This window comes from Corvus moneduloides, chromosome 1, assembly GCF_009650955.1.
Source record: "Corvus moneduloides isolate bCorMon1 chromosome 1, bCorMon1.pri, whole genome shotgun sequence".
NCBI lineage: Eukaryota > Metazoa > Chordata > Aves > Passeriformes > Corvidae > Corvus > Corvus moneduloides.
Genome location: NC_045476.1, coordinates 163,869,839 through 163,894,886, shown reverse-complemented (window position 1 = coordinate 163,894,886; position 25,048 = coordinate 163,869,839). Strand labels below are relative to the sequence as shown.

The 25,048-nt window shown below is 48.4% G+C and overlaps 1 protein-coding gene across 1 annotated transcript in view; it reads left to right on the top strand.

Moving 5' to 3' along the window:
* The window catches only part of TSNARE1 (t-SNARE domain containing 1), a 468,220-nt gene that overhangs the window by 41,720 nt on the left and 401,452 nt on the right, over positions 1-25,048 (top strand). The window contains exon 3 of the mRNA XM_032134539.1: positions 3,746-3,796. The gene's annotated coding sequence lies outside the window, so the exon portion shown is untranslated. The remainder of the gene's footprint in view (positions 1-3,745; positions 3,797-25,048) is intronic.

Here is a 25,048-nt window from a genome sequence, read left to right as displayed (position 1 = left end):
ACTTTTCAGGATTGTGCTTATTTTGCTGGAATAGTGCAGTGGATTGGCTGGGGAATAAGCAAGCAAAGCAGGAATTTGGGGAACGATAAAACAAACCACGCAGACATGAGTTAGTCTGTACAGCCTGTCAGTAACCACCTGCATGTGTTCCTTGACCTCTTCCTATCCCTAGGAGAAATGTTCTGACCCCGAAGGATCTTTGCATCCTCAGTCTTTTGGGCTGGAGTTACTGGATTGGAAGGACTCCAGTTGTCCAGCTCTCCAGTTCAGCCATCTTCCACTGGTCCCATCTGCTCATTCATCCTCCAGGAGAAGCAGGGTGGATGTCATGCCACCAGGAACTGTCATTAGCTATCTCCATGTCTAGTGCCTGGGCACGGCAGAGGGGAAGGCGTGGAGAATTCCCAAAAAGGCAGCTGAGTAATGAAACGTGATGGCTTCTGCTGGAGCAGAGGCATCTCCACTAAAAGGCTGCTCTTTCTCCTCTCCAGTTTCCTTGCAGCTGAACTCTGGCAGCATTAAAACTTCAGGTAACCTCCTTGTGAAAGCCTTTGCTTGCTCAAAAAGGAGGAGCTAGTTGCAATCCAGTGATGCCAATTTGGGCTGGGAGGAGGAATGTGGCATCAGCATGGACAGCGTGTGCGGGACCATGGGTATGAATGCTAGGTGGCTCAGCAGCAGAGAGTGAGGAAGCCTGGATTCATCTCTCCATATCTAAAGCATTGGTACAGCAGAGGTGTTCAGGGGAGTGTTTTTGTTGATTTAACTTGGTACTGTCCTGGTTTCCACCCCAGAGGCTCTTTAGATTTTGGGGATTTTGGGTACATTGTGGTTGTGATGGAATTTGAGGACGCTCCTGGAGAACCCAGCCAGGAAATTCCTCTAGATAGCAGTTGATTGGACATTTTACAAGTGAGATGCAATCTGTGCCTCCACCTCATGAATTGTGGTGTTGCTATTTTTATTTTTTTTTAAATAAATATTGTGTTTGTGTGCTTGGATGACATTTCCCATTCAAAAAGGGAGGAGAGGAAGGAATGTGTCACCCACACCCAAGGTGCTGGGCGCATAACTCAGAAGAATTACTCATAAAGCCTCAACCTCATTATCCAGCTATGAAGGATTTCTGCCACCAATTTCCTCAGCCTGGCCACAATCCTGAAATTAATCTCACCTAAACAGTCAGGAGCATTTCCTCTCTCAGTGCAAGCAGAAATAATTTTGTCCCATGGTTGAATGCTTCAGACAAAGACGAAAATAGGCAAAACCCCCCAAAAAGCCCAAAGTATAATCATTAAGCTGGTGCATTTGTTTGGGGTGTTAAAAAAAGGATGCTCCCATCTCAGTTCCAAGCAGATGATGGAGTGCACAGCATAGGTGGAGCAGACTGGGGAGGACTCAAAGCACCAGCTGGGGAGTTGAGGTGGTTTCCCCATTGTAAACGTGTCAGGAGGAGGGATAACTTCCCCTTTTGGGGAGCAGATGGGATCTGGAATTACAGTGTTCTTGTGGGCACTGGTAGGATGAGCTGAGTTTGGATCTCCTGAAGTGCCTGCTGCTGTATTTCTTTCTCCTGCTGGAGTCGCCTGGGGTTTAGCTACTCTTAGCAATATCCTGCAGTAAACAGGGATAGTGAGCCTGTGATGGTTGAAGTCCAGACCTAAACTCACCTCTTACATGCTCCTCATCATACTGTTCCTAATTTTTTTTTTTCCTGGAGCAGAAAAGAATGGCTGTGAAGTCACAAATTCCCAGCTCTCAGCCCCTGTTGTTTGGTTTTCTTTCTAAAGAAACAGGGTGAAGGAAAGGGGCTCTGCGATGTCCAGCAGAAAAATAATCCTTATAACCAGAGCAGTGATGATGTGGCTCAGCAAGAAGCTGGAACTGGGATGTCCTGGGCAGAACAAGGGCACGGGGAGGCTGCACATCACCATGTCCTGCCCACTCTTCCCAAGCAGCAGGTGACAGGACAAGAGGAAACTGCCTCAGTTTGCACCAGGGGGGTTTAAATTTGATATTAGGAGAAATTTCCTCACTGAAAGGTTTTTTTCAAGAATTGGAAGAGGCTACCCAGGGACAAGGTTGAGTCACCAATCCTGGAGGTATTTAAGGATGTGTGGATGTGGCACTTGGGGACATGGGTTAGTGGTGGTCTTGGCAGTACTTAGTAGTTGGACTAATGGATCTGAAAGGTATTTTCTAACCTAAATTATTCTGTCACTCTAGGAAGATGAGAGCATTTCTTCTGTCAGCTGTCAGCTATGACTGGTGGCTCTAAAAGTTTGTGTTTTCCTTGTTAGTTCTATCTTGCCAAAGGACATGGAAATACTGCTGGGCATGTCCCAAGTGTAGGATGCTGAAGGATGAGGTGGATTAGCACTCATCTGCTAATAAAGACCCTGGCAAACAAGAGAGGATGGAGTGGGAGGACTTAGCTGAGTTGCCCCGTGGTGATTTCCATAGGTTAAACGAGCAGGTCGTTGGGAATTACATCCTCCAGATGTAACAACTCAATAAGATCAATGTTTACAAAACCCCTCACACAATTGGATCCAAATCTTGATTAAACCTCGAGGCTGGTTGTCCCCAGCCTGCTCAGTAACACACACTCACTTGTTGCACTGCCTTTTGATGTTTCTCACTCTGAGCAACAAGAAGCTGCTGCTCCAGGAGGGGAAAATCTTCTGTCACTGTGTAATTGGCTTGGTGTGTTTGCACAGAGGTCACCAAGGGCTGGGATTGCTGCTCTGCTGCTCTGGGCAGATATAAATCATTGCTCCAATTTTATCTCTGAATTTTTCTCTCTGGGGAAATTGCATCCTTTTTATTTATTTTTTATTTTTTTTTTTTTACTGAGCTTTCTGTGTAGAGCATGTATGTAGGAAGTATACAGCATTCATATAGGAAGTGTTTATTAATGTAAAATGATTTTTTAAGTGTTCAGCCCACAGTGACCAGAGCTGAAGGCCGTGTGTGAAGGGCTTCCTCGCTGGTGTTAACTGAGCAAAGCAATTAGGCATATTAATTAAAAGGCCTTTTGTGAGCTCTTTGAGAGCTGCCTGGTGCTCGTCTAATGCAGGACCTGCCTCTTGGGGTTGCTTTTTCGTGGCAGCAGAATCGGCTGCTTTTGTAGCCAAGAGGTGTTGTTTCTAGAATAAAAACTAAAATGGGAAATTCTTGGAAGGTAGGAGCATGTGTACGTGTTTGAAGGCCAGCAGGAGAGAGAAACAAGCGGCTGGTGGGAAATGCCAAGACCTTGATTCAGCAGGGTTCTCCAACTGTTCTCTCAAATCTGACACAACAAAGTGCTTAACTGGATTGTAGCCAGAGTGTTCCTCCCACAGCAGGTTTGGGATCTTAAAGAAGACTGGACACGTAAACAAGTGCTTCTCCTTTTCTATTGAAGGTTTTTATTTGCTATTTATTATTTCTGCAGCCATCCTGCAAACAATTACAACCCCCTCCTTTTGTACCATTGCTAATCTGGAAATATTAAAACCTTCTAGCAATTTTAAAGATTTATATCAACTTTCTGTTGAAAAGGACATGCTGTTTCCCATGCTCAGCAGTTACGTTTTGAGGAACCAACAGCTCTTTTTGTACCTGTTCCTACAGCCCAGCTCAGAGACTGCAGGTTGTGTCAGGATACCAGAGCTCCTGGTGCTGATGGTCACCAGGTACTTAACAATGACAGTGAAATAGTTTTTTTCCCAGTACTTATCAGTTGTCTTGCTTTTTCTTCCAGATTAGAAGAAAGTCTTGTGTGCCCAGGAGAGCAGGACTTGGGAAGCAGCTGGTAAGAGCATCTCTTCAGGAGAAGGCCACCTGAACGTGGAATGATGGGGCTCAGGCAGATGCAAATAAAATTTTGCCCTTGAGAACGTTTTTTTTTTTTTCCATGACTTCCATTTTATAGGAGTTTCACTCTCTTTTTGACTGAGTTGCGAAAAGAGAGAGCTGGTTTATGGAAGTTTTTGTTGATGAGCCTGGGGAGGGAATGCTTTATCTTCACTTATATGGATGGCATGGTTTGACGCTGGCCCAATGCCAGGCACCCACGAGAGCCACTTGCTCACCCTCTCCTGCTGGGCAGAGGAGGGAAAAGGAAAAAAATTAAGGAATGCTTCATGAGTGAGATAAGGACCAGGAGAAACATGTCAAGGGCGAAACAGGCTCAACTTCAGTTGCGACGTGAATTTATTACTAACAGAATCAGAGGAGAATAATGAGAAGTAAAATAAGCCCTTAGAACACCTTCCACCCCCCAGCCCTCCCTCCTTCCCACCGACAGCGCAGGGAGACAGGGCACGGGAGTCTGGTCAGTCCATCACCGAGATTTCCTTCGCTGCTCCGGGAGAGGAGTCCTCCCCTGTGAGGCTGTGGGGTCCCTCCCACGGGAGACAGTTCTCTGTGAACTTCCCTGGTGCGGGTCCGCTCTCAGGAGCAGCAGCCCCACCGCCCCTGCTGCAGCCTGAGCCCCTCCCATGGGCACACAGCCCTCCCAAAACTGCTGTGCCTTGGCTCTCTCCTTCCACAGGGTCCAGTGCTCCAAGGCCAGGCTGCTCCAGCCTGGGAGCAGGGCCCTCTCTCTCCACCGGGTCTCCCACTGGATCACAGCCTCCTCCAGGCATCCACCCGCTCCGGCACGGACACCTGCCCCACGGGCTGCGGGTGGATCTCTGCATCCCCCAGGGATCCCCATGGGCTGCGGGTGGATCTCTGCATCCCCCGGGGATCCCCAGGGGCTGTGGGTGGATCTCTGCATCCCCCGGGGATCCCCAGGGGCTGCGGGTGGATCTCTGCATCCCCCGTGGATCCCCAGGGGCTGTGGGTGGATCTCTGCATTCCCCGTGGATCCCCAGGGGCTGTGGGTGGATCTCTGCATCCCCCATGGACCCAGGGGCTGCAGGGGCACAGCTGCTTCACCATGGGCTGCACCACGGCCTGCAGAGGCACCTCGGCTCCGGCGCCTGGAGCACCTCCTGTCCCTCCTTCTCCACTGACCTTGGTGTCTCCATGTTGGTTTGCCTCACATGTTCTCTCCTCCTCCTCTTCTCTGACTACAATCCAAAATCCTGTGAGTTTGTTTTGATTTTCTTCTTAAATCTGTCATCACAGAGGTGTAACCAACCTCTCTCATTGGCCCAGTTTTGGCCAGCAGCATGTCCATCTTCAGAGCCATCAGGGATTGGCTCTGCTGGACATGGTGGGAAGCTTCCAGCAGCTTCCTCACAGGAGCCATCTTTGTGGCCCTGCTACCTAAAACCAGGCTGTGCCAAGCCAATGCAATGGAAAGCAACCTTATCCAAGAGTTGTCTCAGAACTTTGGCCATATTTTCATGTTCTCCCTGTGTTCTCGTTGTGCTAGACCTTTGCTGGTTCCATGTCTTTGATCTCTAGAGCAAACCATGCACAGGAATAAAATAAACATGGAGAATGGCTGTGTTTTGAAACTTGGGTGCTTAAGGATGCTGGGCAGAATTTGAATCATGGAATAGTCTGGGTTGGAAGCAACCTCTGAAGGTCATCAAATCCAACTCCCCTTCAATGATCAGGGACATCTTCAACTTGATCTGGTTGCTCAGAGCTCCATCCAACCTGACCTTGAATCTATCCAGGAATGGGGCACCTGCCACCTCTGTGAGCAACCTGTTTCTGTGTCTTACCACCCCTGTGGTAAAAAAATGTCTTCTATTTTGCCTGAACCTCTACCTTCTTTCAGTTTGAAACCATTACCCTGACACTACAGGCTCTTCTAAAAAGCCCATCCCCAAATTCACTGAAATCACTGAGAACCATTTTGTTCTGTAGGTCTTCGGGTTTAACTTCATGGTCCTCATCTTGGAAACTCCTGCCAGGGTGGTAAAGCCCTGTTGGTCTCCTGGGCAGTGGGAAAGGCAAGCAGGGGAATGCTGGTCCCATGCCACACTGGTGGGATGTTCATGTGTCCCTTGAATGCTCACTGGTCCCCTCACAGGGAAATTGCTTTTTGCTCCAGCCGCAGATTCAGCAGTGGCAGATCCATTCATGGACAGCACAGCCACAGCCCAGTCCCACTGGCTTTTTCTGGGACTGTTCTGGCCCTCCCACCTCATTTACCTCCCCTTGGAGGAATGGGAGATTTACAGGACTCCTCCTTAGTGTCCCTGGAGACAGAAACTGATTCATCCCCCACAAGGTTCGTGTTTGGGGAGCGAGCAGTGCTTTGTGTAACTCTCCTGTCACCTGTGGTGGCACTGGTGCTGAATCAGTGTGATGGGTATCCCTTTTGATACACATGATGTTTCCCTAAATACCAGTGCTCATTGCCCCTGGATCTCCTCACAGCACTACTGAGCAAAGAGCTTTAGTGGTGTTACTGCTGCCCTGAGTACTCCCACAGCACCATGTCTGGCTGGAGAGAACATAAATTGTCCTCCCTCAAGGGTCTGGACTGAAAACTAGAGGATTTGGCTTTCAGTACGAGCTAGCCATGCCTTAAAACAAATTTTGCTGAGGGCATCTTTTCTCAGCTTTATGGCTTTTCCTTTCCATCTCTTACTTTCATGTGCAGTTTCTTCTGTGTGGCAGAAGGAAGCAGGTACATGGGAATGTGGCCTCTGGGAGCAGCCTGGACCAATGGATTAGAAAGCTGTAGTCAGCCAGGTGATGGGGCAGATTGTTTCAGCAGTGAGGGGGGAAATAACTGTTGTGGCATCTCTGTGTCTGTGACCAGTCTTGCTCTTGCTGGACCTGGAGTCACAAGCCCGGTGCAGGGTGTTGGTGGTGGTGGTGTAAATTGTAAAGAGCACCAAGTGTGATAAATGTTAAAGTCGTGAGGTGCTTCGAGAGCTGCATTGATGGTGTCAGCCAGGCTGGGGTCAGGATCTCTCTGCCCAGCTGTCATGGTGGTCCTTGGCTGTGTTGACATTTTAACCCCTGTCAATTTGGTGACCTGTCCAGCCCTGTCACTGTTCCTGTGTTGTCTTTGTGCTCTTTCACACTCATTAATTGCCCTCACCCCGCTCCATGGGTACCAGGGGTCTGGTGCTCTCCCTGTCTATTGCCTGCATGATGAGGAAAGGGGGTGGAAACTCTTTGGGAAGAGTAACCCCAGCTCTAGTTTGGGTGCAGGATGCTCTTGAAAGTCTCGCTGTTTGGTAGCCACATGTGTTGCTTTGAGAGCACTACTATGGAAGGGCATCACTGCAGCAGAGAGTCCAAGTCTCTTCCTGCTCAGATTTGTTCTTTTTCACCTCCTCGTACCCTGGAAGTCCAGGCAGTGGAGTTGTTTTTAGCTTTTTGATGCCCCGTGCCAAGTGAGCACTGGTGAGGGCACTTTTGCTGGAAGGGCTGCACAGGGCACAAGCACAAGGTGCTCCCTGGCCCCAGCTCTTCATCCACATCACCAAGTGTTCGCCAGAGGCTGCTGAGGTCTGGAGAGGCCACTCCTTGCTAAGTAGACCAGAAGGCCCCCCCTGGGGACTTCGTTCAACTGGCCTGACCTGTATTTCAGCCATTCAAGTGATGCAAATAAGAGGTTGACTGGGGCTAAGCTTGTGCCTGCATTTGTGTCCAGCATCAGCTTCACTACTCAAACTTTTTGTGTGCCACTAAGTGGTTTTCTGTCTTTGTCTCTGACTGGTTATTGGTGCTTTCAGTTTGAGGCATAGTAATTGGAAAAGTTGTGGTTTTATCAGTCATAAAAATAGTTCTGTGTGCACACAACTATCCATAAAATAAACCTCTGTCGGTTAAAACAAATGGAGATGTAACATCCATGTGTTGATGGCCTCATTGCATCCAGCTCCTTGCTAGATCTCTTTGCATTTTGTCCTTGTCCCCATCCTCCTGATCTTTTCAGGTGTCAATGGTGACCCTCACAAATGCTGTTTTTCATGAACTGTTCCACCATGTGCTGATTTTGCCTTTAGGGGCATGAAGGAACTGGGGGCTTTGTTTGTACAAGGGCACATAAAAAGGCTCAGAGCTGGTGATGGGACAAGAGGAAATGGCCTCAAGTGGTGCCAGGGGAGGTTTAGATGTGATACTAGGAATAATTGCTTTGCTGAAAGAATGGTCAAGCATTGGAACAGGCTGCCCAAGGAAGTGCAGAGGGATTTAATGGGTGTACAAGATGTGGCACTTGGGGACATGGCTTAGTGGTGGCCTTGGCAGTCAGTGCTTGGTTAATGGCTGGACCATGTTAAAGGTCTTTTCCAACCTAAGCAATTCCATGATTCTGTGTGGACTCCTGGTGGACTTGGCTTGCCATTGCTCCCCTCCCAGTGAGCTGCTCTGTGTCCTCACCACACACGTGATTCCTGGTTGTGACACCTCTCTGCGAGATGCCATTGAGTGTGTGTGGAAAGGAAAAGGAGCCACAAGAACACCCTTGTGTGGCTCTGCCAGCTGTCAGCATGTGATGTGAGCACTGTGGTGACCCACAAAACCTTCTCCCTGAGTGGTGGCTTAATCTGATAACTACCCACACTTGCCTTCATTGGGATGTCCTGGCATTCAGTGCACCCCCCCCCTCAGAGCAAATGGGCACTGTCATCAGGCTGCTGGCACATTTTGTGTTTTCTCAAACCAGTTTCTTGGCCTGCATTCCAGCGCTGGGGTGGTTTCTGGCCAGATTTCCTCCATGTGGTGGTCCCTGCTCAGTGAGCAGAGCTGGCTTCGCCTCCACAAAGCCTGCGGCTCCCGTCTTGCTGCTTTTCCCCTGCATCTCAATCCTGCAAGAGAACAAGATAATCTCTGTGCTGGTTTTGTGGCAAACTCTCCTCAAAGTGACAGCCGTGGGCAAAGCTATGTGGATGTGGTGTGCTGGGGTTGCTGATTCCCTGGGCCGCTGTCCTAATCTCCTTAGCACTGAAAGAGTTGCTGCTCTGAGATCCCTTGGTTGTCTTCCTTGAGAAATGCTGCCTCCAAGTAACCAGGGATCTGCACAAATTCCCTGGTCTTCCCTGAAGAAGTAGGAAGGTGTTCTCCCACTTGAGCAGCGTGCTTTGCTTTTGGCAGAGCCGAGCATGCAAATAGAGGGAAGGTCTCCATTGTTGGATGCAAGCGCTGCTGTCTGGCTGTGGGAGGTGTCTGCCATGCACCACATGGGAAGAGGGTTTCTTGTGATTTGGGACTGCTCCTCAGATGGGGAAAACCTGGGTGTTAAGGAAGGATTTCTAATCAGAAGGCTGGAACACCTCTCCTAGGAAGACAGGATGAAAGAGTTAGGGCTGTTCTGCCTGGAAAAGAGAAGGCTCCAGGGAGACCTTAGAGCCCCTTCCAGTGCCTAAAGGGGCTACAAGAAAGCCAGAGAGGGGCTTTGGACAAGGGTCTGGAGTAACAGGACAAGAGGGAAAGGCTTTAAACTGATAGAAGAGAGACTTAGATTAGAGATTAGGAAGAAATTCTTCCCTCCGAGGGTGATGTGGCCCTGACACAGGTTGCCCAGAGAAGCTGTGGCTGTCCCATTCTTGGAAGTGTCCAAGGTTGGGCTGGACAGGGCTTGGAGCAGCCTGGGATAGTAGAAGATGTCCCTGCCCATGGCAGGGGGTTGGAGTAAGATTTTCTTTAAGGTCCCTTTCAACCCAGACTCTTCTATGATTCTATGATGTTTTTTTTCTTTGGGATGTGGGGGGAATACAGGGAAGTGAAATTATAGTTACTGCAGCAGCTATTGCTAAGGACAACTCCTGGATGTTTTTAATCTTCAAAAAATGAGATTATTTCCACTACATATTAAGGGATTGATGGAAGCTTTCCTGTACTGTGCAGGTGTTTAGACAAAGCACCAGCACCTGAAAACACATGGATCTAGAAATTAATGTTGTTTCCACATCTGACACTATGGCAGCACCTCTTTTCCAGCCTATCAATGTCCTATTGTGCTGCTAAAGTGGGGTGGGGGGGAAGATGAAGCTGTCCTTGCTCTCCTTCTATCAAATGGAAGTCAACTTCTAGTTGGGATTCTGTGATGGGGATTGAGGATTTAACTTGATTTATTTATGCATCTAGTTTTTAAAGGAGAAGGATTATGTTTTCTCTTTTGACTTGGAATTTACAGAAACCCAGGTCCCACAATCAGTAGCAGGTGCCTCCTTGTCTTAAGGCAGACACATCTGTGCAAACACCTTAATTTCTGCAGCGAGCTGCCAGTGAATCTGTCCTGTGTCAGGCTGGGCATTTTGGCTGCAGCCTCCATTTTTCAGGGCACATCAGTATATTTTGAATTATCTGCATCCCTGGGCCTTGCAGCTTTCTGTTCGCTCCCCATGGCCAGATTTGGATTTTTTTTGGTGTGTTTTAAAAACATCTCCTCCTCACACAGGCAGGGTCCTGTGCTGGTTTGGGATGACAGCCTAGAGCTGGTGTTGTGCAAGGTACCTGCGAAAGAGGTAAATCCAGATGTCCCTTTATTTTGCCTGAGCAGAGAGGAAGAAGCTGATGTGAGTTACTTCTGCCTTTAGAGATCCAAAAAGCTGAATGTATTCATCCTTCAGCTGAATGAAATGGCAGCTTTCCAGCTTGCTTGCTGCAAAATTGAGGTTTTTTTATGGAGCCATGGTTGGGATCTTTCCTCTTTTTTTCTGTCCTCTCACAGTATGTAAAAATGGAGATACCATGTAAGGGGTGGTGTTAGAGCAGGCACTCTGGGAATCTCAGAATCCATAAAATGCTTTGGGTTGGAAGGGACCTTAAAGATCATCTCGTTCCAACAACAAAATGCTCTTCCAAACCTACACACAGTTCAACATTGTGATCAGCATCCCTCAGAGATAGATCACAATGTTGAACTGTGTGTAGATTTGGAAGAGGATTGTGTTGGCAGCTACAGAACAGAGGGAAGGCAAACAAGCAGTGATTGCACAGGAATGGTCTCCAGAGCCCAAAAAATACTCACCCAATATCAAACAGTAAGAGAAGGAAACCCTGTGGCACTATCCAAATCTCTTGTTTGATTTTCAAGGGGAAGGACATCACTCTCTTCTAAAATGACAGATTTTCTATAAAATTTGAACTGCTGATGAAACTTTGAAATTCTTTGTGACTTCCCAACTCAGCTTAGCTTCCTACTCTCATTTTCCAGATAGCTATAACCTATAGCAGGGCAGGAGAGTTCATAAAGTCAAGGAGGGTCAGGATAATGTAGGGGAGAGGCCATGGCACAGTGCCTGTCACTTAGGGAGAGCATTTCAGCATTTCAAGATGTTTTGAATCCATGTTGTTTTAAAGTTGTGCTGCAGGTTGGTTTATGTCGTCAGCCCCAGTCTCCTCAGCAATGTAATTGCCTGAGATGATCTGCTCGGGGTCAAGCTGGCCAGCCAGGAAGAATCTTGTCCTGGAAACTTTTGAGTTAGGACTGTATTTTGAGTTAGAAAAAAGTGTTTTCTGTCTGTTTTGAGAGAGCAACGGGGAAGCAGATAAAGAAATCTATCAATTTTGGTTTTTAATCAGAACATATAAATAAATGCAGAAATAAATAAATGCAGAAATAAATAAAAAACCCTGCAAACAGAGAATTGAAAAGGCACTCAACTTCAGTGCCTTGTGTGTGAATATTATTCCAAAGGCCTCACTGGGATCAGAGCACCTTTGTCAAATGCAAAATATTGTCTGTGCCTGCTGGCATTGCTCATTCCCAATGAGGTGCAGTTGTTCAGGAAGTGGTTACAATTTGGGGGGTGAAATATCTAGAAGTGATTAAAAAGCAATTTAAAATATCTGTGCTTTTCCGTTAAGCTGTTGCCAGGGGCATCAAACAGTCTGTTTCCTCCCCTGCACTTAGAACCAGCCTTTTGTCACACCAGAGGCATTTTTATGACAAAAATACGTAAAATTACGTCATGTATCAACCAAAGCTCAGTTAACTGAAGCATGTGCAAGACCTCTATTGATGAAAAAAACCCTGCATCTGGGGACATTGATTTTTGTAGGAATTAGCACATTTGGCATATCACTGTATTTTTAAATAGCTCCATATCCTCCCAGTGCCAGTTAAGGGAAGGGTGGTATTTCTATTCTTTCTCTGACCCTTAAATTGAACAAGAAAAACCCTGTGTTTGATACTTTTTTTCGCCCCTTTTCTTCCTTCCTGCCATTCTATTTTTCTTTTTTTCCCCTTCCTTCCTTTTCCTTTCCCTACCATGTCTACAGTGAAAGCAGGATAAACAAAGGGGTGTCTCGGTTTTGAAAGACAGGTGTCTGCTAAGGAAGGCAGAGGCCCCCCTTGAAGTGGCAGATATAACCCCTTTTCCCTCCAAGTTATTATATTTTGAAATCAAGGGCCTTTAGGCAAAGATGTGGGAAATAGGAATAACAGTTCTTTACTCTCTCTATATATATATGTATATAACCAGTCAAACAAAACAACAACTATGGCAGTAACAGCAATCACAAACCCAGTGCCAGCCTTCTCGGCTGTCAGGCTATTTCCCCTCGGGTGCAGTTCCGCTCGCAGCCGGCAGGGGCGCTGGCGGCTCCCGGTGAGCAGGGCAGGTGCGATGGTTCCCCCGCGGCTGCAGGGGGCGCTCCGGAGCGAGCTCGGGGAGCACGTGGCACCAGTGCCCTGGGATCCCGGGAAGGGATGGGACAAAGGCTTCACAAACTCCTGGGCAGCCGATCCCGGACTCTCAGGAACAGCAGGCTGGAACGGCAGGGACGAACGCAAATCCCGGGTGGCAGACGAGATGTATCCAGATGGGAAAAGCCCACGGAGGCCCAGGCAGGCAGGGCGAGCAGGGCTACAGCGTAGCGGAAGCTCAAAACAGCAGTGGGGCAGGGCAGCCACAGCCCGGTCTCCAGCAGGGCAGGGAAAGCGGCTTTTGGGGTCCCGGCGTTGTTTCCAGCAGGAAGAAAGAACGGCCAAAAAGAAAGAAGCAGCAGCTCCTTTCTCTGCAGCTTCTCTCTCCGGACGCTCAGAGCGAACTGACCCCACACCCAGGTGTAGACAAAGGAGTAGCCAGGTCCGCCCCACTCCCCTTTTGTCTTTCTTAAGTACAGCTATTTGTCCCCTAGCAACATGCATATGGGAGAAAATTCCTTTAACAGGAAAAAAAAAACAGACTAAACTAAAACCCCAACATTATCCACCCCGAATTTTTTCCCATACTAACATGTTACATGAAACTTAACTTTTTTAACCATATAAATCTATGCATTACCCAAATTATATACAAATATACATGCTGATACTGATACAAGTACAGAGCCATGGGTAGTTCACCCTAAAACAAGGTCCCCTTGAGGTAAGCATCGGGTCTCTCCATCCTTTTGCATCACCCACCAGGTGCAACCTGGTCCCTGAGCAAAAACAACCCCACGGATGGGTTTGTCTTTGCTCAAGGCAGACTTTACCCAAACAGTTTTTCCAAGCATACCTCTCATGTGCACCACTGGAACCTTATCCCCGTCTGTTGTTTGTAGGGGTTCAAATTGGGCAGGGCCTGCTCGGCTTGTGGAACCTCGAGTGTTAACTAACCAGGTGGCTCTTGCTAAATGCATCTCCCAGTTTTTGAAAGTCCCCCCACCCAGTGCCTTCAAAGTGGTTTTAAGCAGTCCATTACACCGCTCAACCTTCCCAGCTGCTGGTGCATGGTAAGGGATGTGGTACACCCACTCTATGCCATGTTCTCTAGCCCAGGTGTTTATAAGGCTGTTCTTGAAATGAGTCCCATTGTCAGACTCGATTCTCTCAGGGGTGCCATGCCTCCAAAGGACTTGCTTTTCCAGGCCCAGGATGGTGTTCCGGGCAGTAGCGTGAGGCACAGGGTAGGTCTCCAGCCATCCAGTGGTGGCTTCTACCATTGTGAGCACATAGCGCTTGCCTTGGCGGGTTTGAGGCAGTGTGATGTAATCAATCTGCCAGGCCTCCCCATACTTGTATTTGGACCATCGCCCACCATACCACAGAGGCTTCACCCGCTTGGCTTGCTTGATCGCAGCGCATGTCTCACAATCATGGATAACCTGGGAGATACTGTCCATGGTTAGATCCACCCCTCGGTCTCGTGCCCACTTATAGGTGGCATCTCTGCCCTGATGACCTGAGGCATCATGGGCCCATCGAGCTAGGAACAGTTCTCCTTTATGTTGCCAATCCAAGTCTATCTGGGACACCTCTATTTTCGCAGCCTGATCTACCTGTTTGTTGTTACGATGTTCTTCATTAGCCCGGCTCTTGGGGATGTGAGCATCTACATGACGGACCTTCACGGATAGCTTCTCTACCCGAGTGGCAATGTCTTTCCACTCTTCAGCAGCCCAGATTGGTTTTCCTCTGCGCTGCCAGTTTGCCTTATTCCACCTTTCCAGCCAACCCCACAGAGCATTGGCTACCATCCATGAATCAGTGTAGAGGTAGAGCTTTGGCCACTTCTCTCTTTCAGCTATGTCCAGAGCTAATTGGACAGCTTTGAGCTCAGCAAATTGGCTCGATCCACCTTCTCCTTCAGTAGCCTGTGCAACTTGTCGTGTGGGGCTCCATACAGCGGCTTTCCATTTCCGGCTAGCGCCTACAATTCGGCAGGAACCATCAGTGAAGAGGGCGTATTGTCTTTCACTCTCTGGTAGCTCGTTATATGGTGGGGCTTCTTCGGCACGTGTCACCTGCTCCTCTTCTTCTTCAGAAGATAACCCAAAAGTCTCACCTTCCGGCCAGTTCGTAATTATTTCCAGGATCCCAGGGCGACTTGGGTTTCCAATTCGGGCGCGCTGCGTGATGAGGGCAATCCATTTGCTCCAAGTAGCGTCGGTGGCATGATGCGTGGAGGGAACCTTTCCTTTGAACATCCACCCCAGCACCGGTAGTCGGGGTGCCAGGAGGAGTTGTGCCTCTGTGCCGATTACTTCTGAGGCAGCCTGGACTCCTTCATAAGCTGCCAGGATTTCCTTCTCTGTGGGAGTGTAGTTGGCTTCAGATCCTCTGTAGCTTCGGCTCCAGAATCCCAGTGGTCGGCCCCGAGTCTCACCAGGCACCTTCTGCCAGAGGCTCCAGGACAGACCATTGTTCCCGGCTGCAGAGTAGAGCACGTTCTTCACCTCTGGTCCTGTCCTGACTGGGCCAAGGGCTACGGCGTGAGCAATTTCCTGTTTGATCTGGGCGAAGGCTTGCTGCTGTTCAGGGCCCCAGTGGAAATCATTCTTCTTGCGGGTAACCAGGTAGAGAGGACTCACGATCTGGCTGTACTCGGGAATATGCATCCTCCAGAAACCTATAGCACCTAGGAAAGCTTGTGTTTCCTTCCTGTTGGTCGGCGGAGACATTGCTGTGATCTTATTGATGACCTCAATGGGAATCTGACGTCGTCCATCTTGCCACTTTACTCCCAGGAACTGGATCTCTCGGGCAGGTCCCTTGACCTTGCTCTTCTTGATGGCAAAACCAGCTTGCAGGAGAATTTGAATTATTCTCTCTCCTTTCTCAAACACTTCGGTTGCGGTGTTCCCCCACACAATGATGTCATCAATGTACTGCAGATGTTCTGGAGCCTCACCCTTTTCTAGTGCAGTCTGGATCAGTCCATGACAGATGGTGGGACTGTGCTTCCACCCCTGGGGCAGTCGGTTCCAGGTGTACTGCACGCCCCTCCAGGTGAAGGCAAACTGAGGCCTGCACTCTGCTGCCAGAGGAATGGAGAAGAATGCATTGGCAATGTCAATAGTGGCGTACCACTTCGCTGCTTTGGACTCCAGCTCGTACTGGAGCTCCAACATGTCTGGCACGGCAGCGCTCAATGGTGGAGTCACTTCATTCAGGGCACGATAGTCCACAGTCAATCTCCATTCCCCGTCAGACTTGCGCACAGGCCAGATGGGGCTGTTGAAGGGTGAGTGGGTCTTGCTGACCACCCCTTGACTCTCCAGCTCGCGGATCATCTTGTGCATGGGGATCACAGCATCTCGATTTGTCCGATACTGCCGGCGGTGCACTGTCGAGGTGGCAATTGGCACTCGTTGCTCTTCCACTTTCAGGAGCCCAACTGCAGAAGGATTCTCAGATAGTCCAGGCAGGGTGTTCAATTGCCTAATGCCCTCTGCCTCCACAGCAGCAATCCCAAATGCCCATCTGAGTCCTTTTGGGTCTTTGTAGTAGCCATTCCGGAGGAAGTCTATGCCCAGAATACACGGGGCCTCTGGGCCGGTCACAATCGGATGCTTTTGCCACTCCTTCCCAGTCAGGCTCACCTCAGCTTCCAAAAGGGTCAACTGCTGTGATCCCCCGGTCACCCCAGCGATGGATACAGGTTCTGCCCCCACATGTCCCGATGGCATTAAAGTACACTGTGCCCCAGTATCAACCAATGCATCATATTTTTGTGGCTCTGATGTGCCAGGCCATCGGATCCACACTGTCCAGAAAACTCGGTTCTCCCGTGCCTCTTCCTGGCTAGAGGCAGGGCCCCTCTAGCCCTGGTTATCATTCTTTCCCTGGGTGTACATGCTCGAGGTACCTTCAAGGGGATCCAACATATCATCCTCCTTTCTGTAATACCTGGCAGCTCGGTCACGGGAGGCTGAGGCTACCTTCACCTTAGCAGAACCCCCTCGGTTAGTGCCTCCCTCCTTGAGTTCACGCACCCGCGCTGCCAGGACAGAGGTGGGTTTCCCATCCCACCTTCTCATGTCTTCCCCATGCTCACACAGGAAAAACCACAGCTCAGCTCGTGGGGTGTACCCTCTCTCTCTAGCAGGGGGACGATGGGCTGTGACTTGGGGGCCTGTGACTCGCACTGGTGCCACACTGACCCTCCTCATCTCCTCTCTCATCTCCTCCTTCATCTCCTCCCTCATTTCCTTCCTCATCTCCTTCATCTCCTCTTTGAGGTCCTGGACCACAGCAGAGACATGAGCTTTTAGCGGGCCATTGATCATGCTGTCATAATGCCTGAGCCTGTTGGCAACAGAGCCCACTGTTTCTCGGGTATTGTCAGCATCAATCGTTGCAATGAAGGTGGTGTATTGCGATGGCCCTAGCCTTGCCAGGTTCCACATCATCTGTCCTGTGCACCTGACCTTATCGGGGTCATTATCATGCTGTCCATCCTTCCCAAAGAGTACCTCTAATATTGCCACCTCTCTTAGCTGTTGGATCCCTTGCTCGAGTGTCTTCCACTGCATTCTATGATGATACTCCTGCATTCTTTCTTTGTGAATGAACCTTTCTCTCACACTCATTAAGAGCCGCTCCCAGAGAGAGAGAGGCCCTGGCTCCCTCACAAATATCTGGTCCACACCTGGGTCCTGGGTCAACGATCCCAGATACCTTGCCTCACCACTATCCAGTTGCACACTTGTGCCCATAAGGTCCCAAACCCGAAGCAGCCAGGTGGTATAAGGCTCACGCCCCCTTCGCACAATGTCGTTTCGCATAGCACGGAGACTGTCGTGCGACAGGGACTCAGTGATGATTTCTGGCTCTGGCTCTCCTGCTGGTTGTGAGGGCCCTGGTTGCCCATCATCATTAACTGGTCGTACTGATTTGGTCTTACACTTCCTCCTTTGCACAGGGGCGACTGCTGCTGGCTGTGGTTGTCCTTGTGGTTCAGCTGAAGCCTGGACGGTTGTAACATCCGTGGGTTCCACTGCTGCACCATCGGACTCACCCTCTTTGGGGCAGGGAGAGGGTTTTTCACTAGCTGAGGAGGTGTATTCCCTTAGTAATTGGCATATCTCCTGGCGCACCTGGCCCATCTCCTGGCACATCTCCTTGCTCACCTGGCCCATCTCCTGGCATATCCCCTGGTGCACCTGACCCATCTCTTGGCACATCTCCTGCATCCCTTTTGCCAGTACCCCCACCCAGTTTGGGTAGTCCATTTCTGAGGTGGACTGTTGGGCAGTATCAGTCTGTGGGGCGGGATCTCTAGTGTCTGGGGCTGTGGCAGGCTCTGGCTCTGGGGTAGGATCTCTAGTGTCTGGGGCCGTGTCAGGTTCTGGGGCAGGATCAGGCTCTGGGGTAGGAACTCTACTCTCTGGGGCCATGTCAGGTTCTGGGGCAGGATCTCTAGTCTCTGGGGCTGGTGTCTGGGTAGATATCCAAGCCAATCTCAACTTATCCTTGAATGCTAAATAGAGTAGGCCTATCAGCAGCAGATGGTTAGTATTCAGAGGGAATTTAAACCCTTCGAAAATTGGTGGGGTGGGCCCAAAGAACTGGTTGAGGGGTTGGGAGAAAACTTCCCCTGGTGTCATTTCCTCACAGAAAGTACCATTGTTAACATAACCCCAAAAACATGTGCTCAGTGTGTGATAGCTGTTTATCCATGTGCCCACATTCCGGAGGAAGTTAAAAACCCATGAATTCCTCACCTTCTCGACCCATAACGCAAGCTGGATAACAGCAATGGTAGCCTTAGTCAGAGGACCCATATTCAAGTAAGGAGCTGCAAAGGGGAAGAATATAGCCACGGCTACATGCCACCCAAACCAGGGTAAACTAGACCACATAGTGCTGCCTAACAAGGTTCCAATATCCAGCACACAAAATAAAGTTATCGAGGAACTGTTATTCCTTTTTCACCTCTATCTCTTAATGCCCTCAGGCCCCACGTTGGGCGCCAAGATCTGTCTCGGTTTTGAAAGACAGGTGTCTGCTAAGGAAGGCAGAGGCCCCCCTTGAAGTGGCAGATATAACCCCTTTTCCCTCCAAGTTATTATATTTTGAAATCAAGGGCCTTTAGGCAAAGATGTGGGAAATAGGAATAACAGTTCTTTACTCTCTCTATATATATATGTATATAACCAGTCAAACAAAACAACAACTATGGCAGTAACAGCAATCACAAACCCAGTGCCAGCCTTCTCGGCTGTCAGGCTATTTCCCCTCGGGTGCAGTTCCGCTCGCAGCCGGCAGGGGCGCTGGCGGCTCCCGGTGAGCAGGGCAGGTGCGATGGTTCCCCCGCGGCTGCAGGGGGCGCTCCGGAGCGAGCTCGGGAAACACGCGGCACCGGTGCTCCGGGGATCCCGGGAAGGGATGGGACAAAGGCTTCACAAACTCCTGGGCAGCCGATCCCGGACTCTCAGGAACAGCAGGCTGAAACGGCAGAGACGGACGCAAATCCCGGGTGGCAGACGAGATGTATCCAGATGGGAAAAGCCCACGGAGGCCCAGGCAGGCAGGGCGAGCAGGGCTACAGCGTAGCGGAAGCTCAAAACAGCAGTGGGGCAGGGCAGCCACAGCCCGGTCTCCAGCAGGGCAGGGAAAGCGGCTTTTGGGGTCCCGGCGTTGTTTCCAGCAGGAAGAAAGAACGGCCAAAAAGAAAGAAGCAGCAGCTCCTTTCTCTGCAGCTTCTCTCTCCGGACGCTCAGAGCGAACTGACCCCACACCCAGGTGTAGACAAAGGAGTAGCCAGGTCCGCCCCACTCCCCTTTTGTCTTTCTTAAGTACAGCTATTTGTCCCCTAGCAACATGCATATGGGAGAAAATTCCTTTAACAGGAAAAAAAAAACAGACTAAACTAAAACCCCAACAAGGGGTCAATGCTGGAAAAGTCTACAAGACATGAATCATAGAATAGTTCAGGTTAGAAGGGGCCATTAGAGGTCACCAAGTCCAATGATCAGGGACATCTTCAACCCGATCACGTTGCTCAGAGCTCTGTCCAGCCTGACCTGTACTGTTTCCAGGGATGGGATATCCACCACCTCTCTGGGAAGCCTTTTAAAGTGTTTTACTGCCAAAATGGTATCTCATCTTAATCTCATCTTAATCATCCTTCTTTTAGCTTGAAACCATTACCCCTTGTCCTATGACAACAAGCCCTGCTGAAAAGTTTCTCCCCACCTTTCTTGTCAATGCAATGGGGGATTTTTAGAAGAAAATGGTTCTTAGAGTGTTCAAGGCCAGTTTGGATGGAGCTCTGAACAACCTGGCCTAGTGGGAGGTGTCCCTGCCCATGGCAGGGGGTTGGAACTGGATGGTCTTGAAGGTCCCTTCCAACCCAAACCATTCCATGATTCTAAATGCTCTTCCGTGGCTGAGGTGAAGTTTTCCCAGACCTGCCCTGCAGAGGCTGTTGGCTTTGGATGGACTAAGTGATTTTTTTCTCTCACAACCACTCTGACAAACGACATTTCTGATAAAGAGCTCAAATTGTCTTTTAAGAACTCTATTTATAGTAACTTATGTAGTCTCTGCTCCTGCTATAGGGTAGCCATTATTCAAAGCAAACCTTTACTGTCTAATTTAGCAGGTACTTAAATATGGTGAGAGATGAATATGGGTGGGGGGAGGACAATCTACAGGCTGATGGGTTATTTGGAATATACTCTTAAAACGTGGGTTTGTACTTATTTATAAAAGAACAAGGGGAGGAAGAAAGTTGGGTAGTAGAGAAGTTGACTCATGGTATTGAAGCAATAAACAGTTTTCTCCTTCAAAAACCCAAAGGACTGTATTTTACAATAGCTTTTGAAAGTGAGTATTTACAGGACTGAAAGTTGATAGACTTTCTATTATGTCCTAACTGATTTTGATGGGGAAGAGCTTTCTGGCTCTGTCACACCCCGTTAAATCAGCTTTGGCAATGCTCTGACAGGGTTTGCAAGGATCTGATGTTATCCAAGGAGAAGTGCACTGGCACAGACCTGAGCTGTGAACCCACCCATAATTTTTCCATGGTTTCTGCAGTAACATTTCCCTCTAATGAGAGCAAAGCAAACAAAATCCCAACTTTTGAAAAGTCGTGACCTGGATAAAACTAACTTTGACTTTTCTGTCTTTCATGATTAAGTTCTCCGGTGGCTTTTTTTTTTGTCCTGTTTCTGCCTGCAGATGTTCAGAGAAAACCCTGAGCCTTGCTATAAGATACTCAGTCTTTTAAAAACTCTACACCTATTTACTTAAAGTAATTGCACCTTTATTTTAATACATGAAATATCTGTATGTCCCACAGACTTTCAGATAAAAGAATAGCTTTACTGGTGGCACTTAATGTCACTTCTGAGCAGAGATGTTGCTACAGGGTCGCTTTGTTTGTACATGTGGTTGTATGAGCTTTTTGATCCCGCTGCTCAAATGGAAAATTGGGAGGGTTTGTCCTCTGTGGGAGGAAATCAGGGAGCATATGAGTCAGAAAAAGAAATTTGCGAGGTTTAGTGAGTACCCATTCTCTTATTTTTTAGTTGGTGAGAGTTTGGCACTCTTTGGAATTGCTGTTAGTGAATTTTTAAAGTTGCTGGAAAAGTCTCAATTCCTTGCACGTCCTCAGCCAGCATCTTGGATATCTTGTAGTGGGGTTATGATGAAGACAGAGCTGTTTCAGGTTATGCTGTTGTGGCTGCATCTCCAGGTCCAGATCTTCATACCTTTCTTTTTGGTTTAGCCCAGCTCATGGGAGAAAATTGGGCTCTTAATCACTGAATGGTTTGGGTTGGAAGGGGCCTTAAAGATCATCTCATTCTGCCTGGCTGTCTGTGGCAAAGTGTTATTTTATGAACTCCTTTGCCTCTGGCTCATGGCAGTGTGTGTTCCGTGGTTTAAGTTTGCTGAGCCTCCACCATGTGTTGGCTTCATGTCAGAGGTTTTTCATCTCCTCCACCTGAGGAAGAACAGGTGGAATGAAGTGGTTGGAGGTGCTGAGGGAGATGCTCCAAGCTGGACACACAGTGGGACACTCAGGAATCTGCTCAGTGCCTGCCTGAGCCAAGAAGGGCTGCCCAGCCCTAACTCTTTCCTTCAGACACAGGCACAGTGCACAGTGGTGTCTTATTGGCTCAATTTCCTCCTGCATGTCATAACTTGGCCACTTCTGCCTTGAAGCTGGACACAACATAAATTTATACAGAGCAGGAAAGAACTCAGCTCCTGTGGGAGGTCTGAGGCTGTGGATTTTTCTCTTTCTGAACAAATTCCTGGTCTGCAATCCTCTAACCACTGTCCAGTCTTCCCTGTGGGCTCAGCAGAGATGTCTGGACCACAGCCTTGTTTTTCTTGGCTCTTCCCTCAAAGTAATCGAGGAAGTAATATGAGTCTCTAGGGTGTCTGGGAAAGAGAAGCTGGAAGCTGCTATCCTAACTTTCGGTGCTGTTTTTTTTAGGACTGGTATGTGTGTGCAAGAATGCTTTGGTACATCTGTAGGCACACAGTGGGATTCTTGGGGTGTCCTGTGCAGGGCCAGGAGATGGACTTTGATAATCTTCATGGGTCCCTTCCAACTCAGGATGTTGTGTGATTCCATTATTCTACTGCTGTGGCTGTTGCCTGTGTGGTCCAGCCTCCTCACCTGGGCATGATGGGAGGGTGCCCGTCCTTATTTTCCATCCCCTCCCATTGTTCTAATCTGGAATTTGCTCTTCCCCTTGAGTTGGGATATAGGGTTTGCTGACCCGTTACATGTGGGAGTGCCTGCAGCAGGGTTGTTTCAGGATATCAGGTGATTGTTCATGGTTGGGCACTTCTCTGGCTATTAATAGGATGAGCTTTGGTGTTCTGTCCGGCTGAAGCCCTATTTGACACCTTTCTGAAGGACTTTGGTCCTTTGGGCAAGCCAAGGGCTTGCTGCTATAGTTGTGCCACACAGCTCCACTCTCAGTTGTTGATGCAGCACCTTTTGAAATATTCCCATTTAATAGTGATACAAGGCATGGCTGAGCTCTGAAATGCCACTAAGGAGTGGAAATGGAGTGGCAGCAGAGCTTAACACTTTTTGGCTTTTGTTCATGTTGAGCTATCTGGGTTTTGTGCATTGACTGATCTGCTTGCTTGGACTGCTGACATTCATCTCTCTTGACTGTCAAATTCAGTGTAGTGGAAATGTTAATCTGACTGCAGTCACAATGCAAAGAATCTTCAGGTAAAAACACACAGAGAAGACTTCTTAGAAATCTGTTTAGGTCTGAAGAACAAATCTGTACATGTTTGCTCATGTTGTGTGTGATGAAGTCCCATCCCACCAGCCTGTGGAAGCTGGTTTGTGTTGTCTCCTGCACAAGACAACTCCAGGGATCCTCCTCATTCTTGGTTCATGGAAGAAGGTTCCCACTGGGATCAAGGGGGTTTTAATGGTACATATCCTACCACATCTCCGGTGTGGGCTAACCAGCGTCCTGTTGTTTAAACTTGCCAAAGGCCATAGACCTCTCTGAGGTACCCCTCAAAACTTTGAAACATGGAGGTGTCCTTTATTGTCCTTTTTTTCCAGGCCATACCTGTGTAGGATCTAAGCCATAATCACAATCGTTTGAAGTTTTAAGCAGCTGTCTCATTCTGTCTGGTCTCCTCTCTGTGCTGTCACATCTGCCTGTCAGGTTGTCTCCTGCTGAACTGGGGTTCCATGTCGATACAAGATGTTCTGGTCCCCTTTCAAAATGCCTTGTCTCCTTCCCTTTGTCATTTGCATGATATAAAAGCTGTTTCTTTTATTTGGTGGCTTTCCTGGGAGCTTGAACTATCCTTTGTTGCTCTCTCAAGTCTCACTCTGGGTAAGGCAGACCTGGAGGCAAAGTTGCTGTTGCTTTCTGAATTTTGGTGGTGGAACTTTTCTTTTGTCCATGCATTTTTTTACTGCTTTTTGGATGGATGGACTGGAGGACAGTGAGTCAATGGATGCTGTGTGCTTGAGACACTACACTAAGTTTGGTTAACTAATTATGAAATTAAATTCTTCCAGTCCCAGGACCCATTCATGCTGCTCTAGTTGGGTGATGCCCTGACTCCCAGGTGGTGCTCCAGCTCTGGTTCTTCTGTCCCAGAGAGGACACAGCCTATAAAACTGTCTCAATTGCTCTAGATGGAGCCTGAGCATTTTGGAATAAAGACTTCTTCCCCAGGAAAAGCGTGCCGGGCTCATGGTGGCACATTTGATGTGTGTGTGGGACATTAAGCTTCCAACCTCTGCTCATTTTGTCAGCATTTCTCCCCCTCCCATATTTGTTGAACAGTGTGTGAAATTCAGCACATTTGATGGAATGATAAGGCTTACCTCTGAGATGGAGCTTTTGTGTATGAACAAACCTGTGTGGGGATAGTTGGAAGAAAAGCTCATAATACCACCAATGTCTGTAGAAACTGTGAGCCTGAGCCTGCTGTCCTCCCTTCACCTCAATTTCTCAGGTATGACAAGCTTGAAAGCCAGAAACCTCTCTCTGACTGCACACTAGTCATGACACAGTGAGTATATTTTTGGAAAATGAAGAACAATTGGTATGTTACTGAAGGAAAAATACAACTGATGCTACTTCACTGAAGGAAATCCCACTGCTGCCTCTTTTTTTTTTCTTCCCCTGGAAGCTGCAGAATTTACTATGCTGTTTATGTGCTGAAAGAAAATGGTGATAAATTAGTCCCTGTAGCCAGTCATACTTGTACCACAGAAACAGTTGTATTTATGGAAGTGGTCAAACATGCAGTAGTGTCCAGAGATGTATGGCAATGTTTACCCCAGACCATGGCACTGTGTGATTTATCACAGGACACAGAGCAGGCCATAATGTGTGTCCTAATTAGTGTAATGTACCTTGTAATAGCTGTGAAATAAATTCTGTGCTGATGCTTTCGGCCTAAAACCACAGGATCTAATGCAGATTCCATGAAAATAAAAGGGAAAAAAAATCATCTAATGTTGTAAAGGCCTTTGGGTGAAGTCTGAACTGCGTACGTACGTAATCATAGAATCACAGAATGGTTTGGGTTTTGGAAGGGACTTTAAAGATCATCCAGTTCCAACACCCCTGCTATGGACAGGGACATCTTCCACTGGACCAGGTTGCTCCAAGCCCTGTCCAACCTAGCCTTGAACAGTTCCAGGTTGGATGGGGCTTGGAGCAATATGTGGGTGTCGAGTTTGTGGGCAAAATGTGTGTTAACCTTGCATTGCTCACCCTTTTCCTTCCATGACACAGGGCTTTCCTCTGCCCCCTGGGCTCATTCTTCCTCTGTCAACCCAAGCAGGACTGGGAAGTGTTTATTGATTAATTATTAATCAGCCCCACATCTTTGCTGCACCCTCTTGGTGTGGCTCTTTTTAACACTTGTTAGTTTTAGAGAGAGAGGATGACTGATGATTGAGTTCTGAAGCTCTGTGAGTGTCTTCCAGTTCCTTATCTCTCTTGCAGATGGTATTTAAGTGTG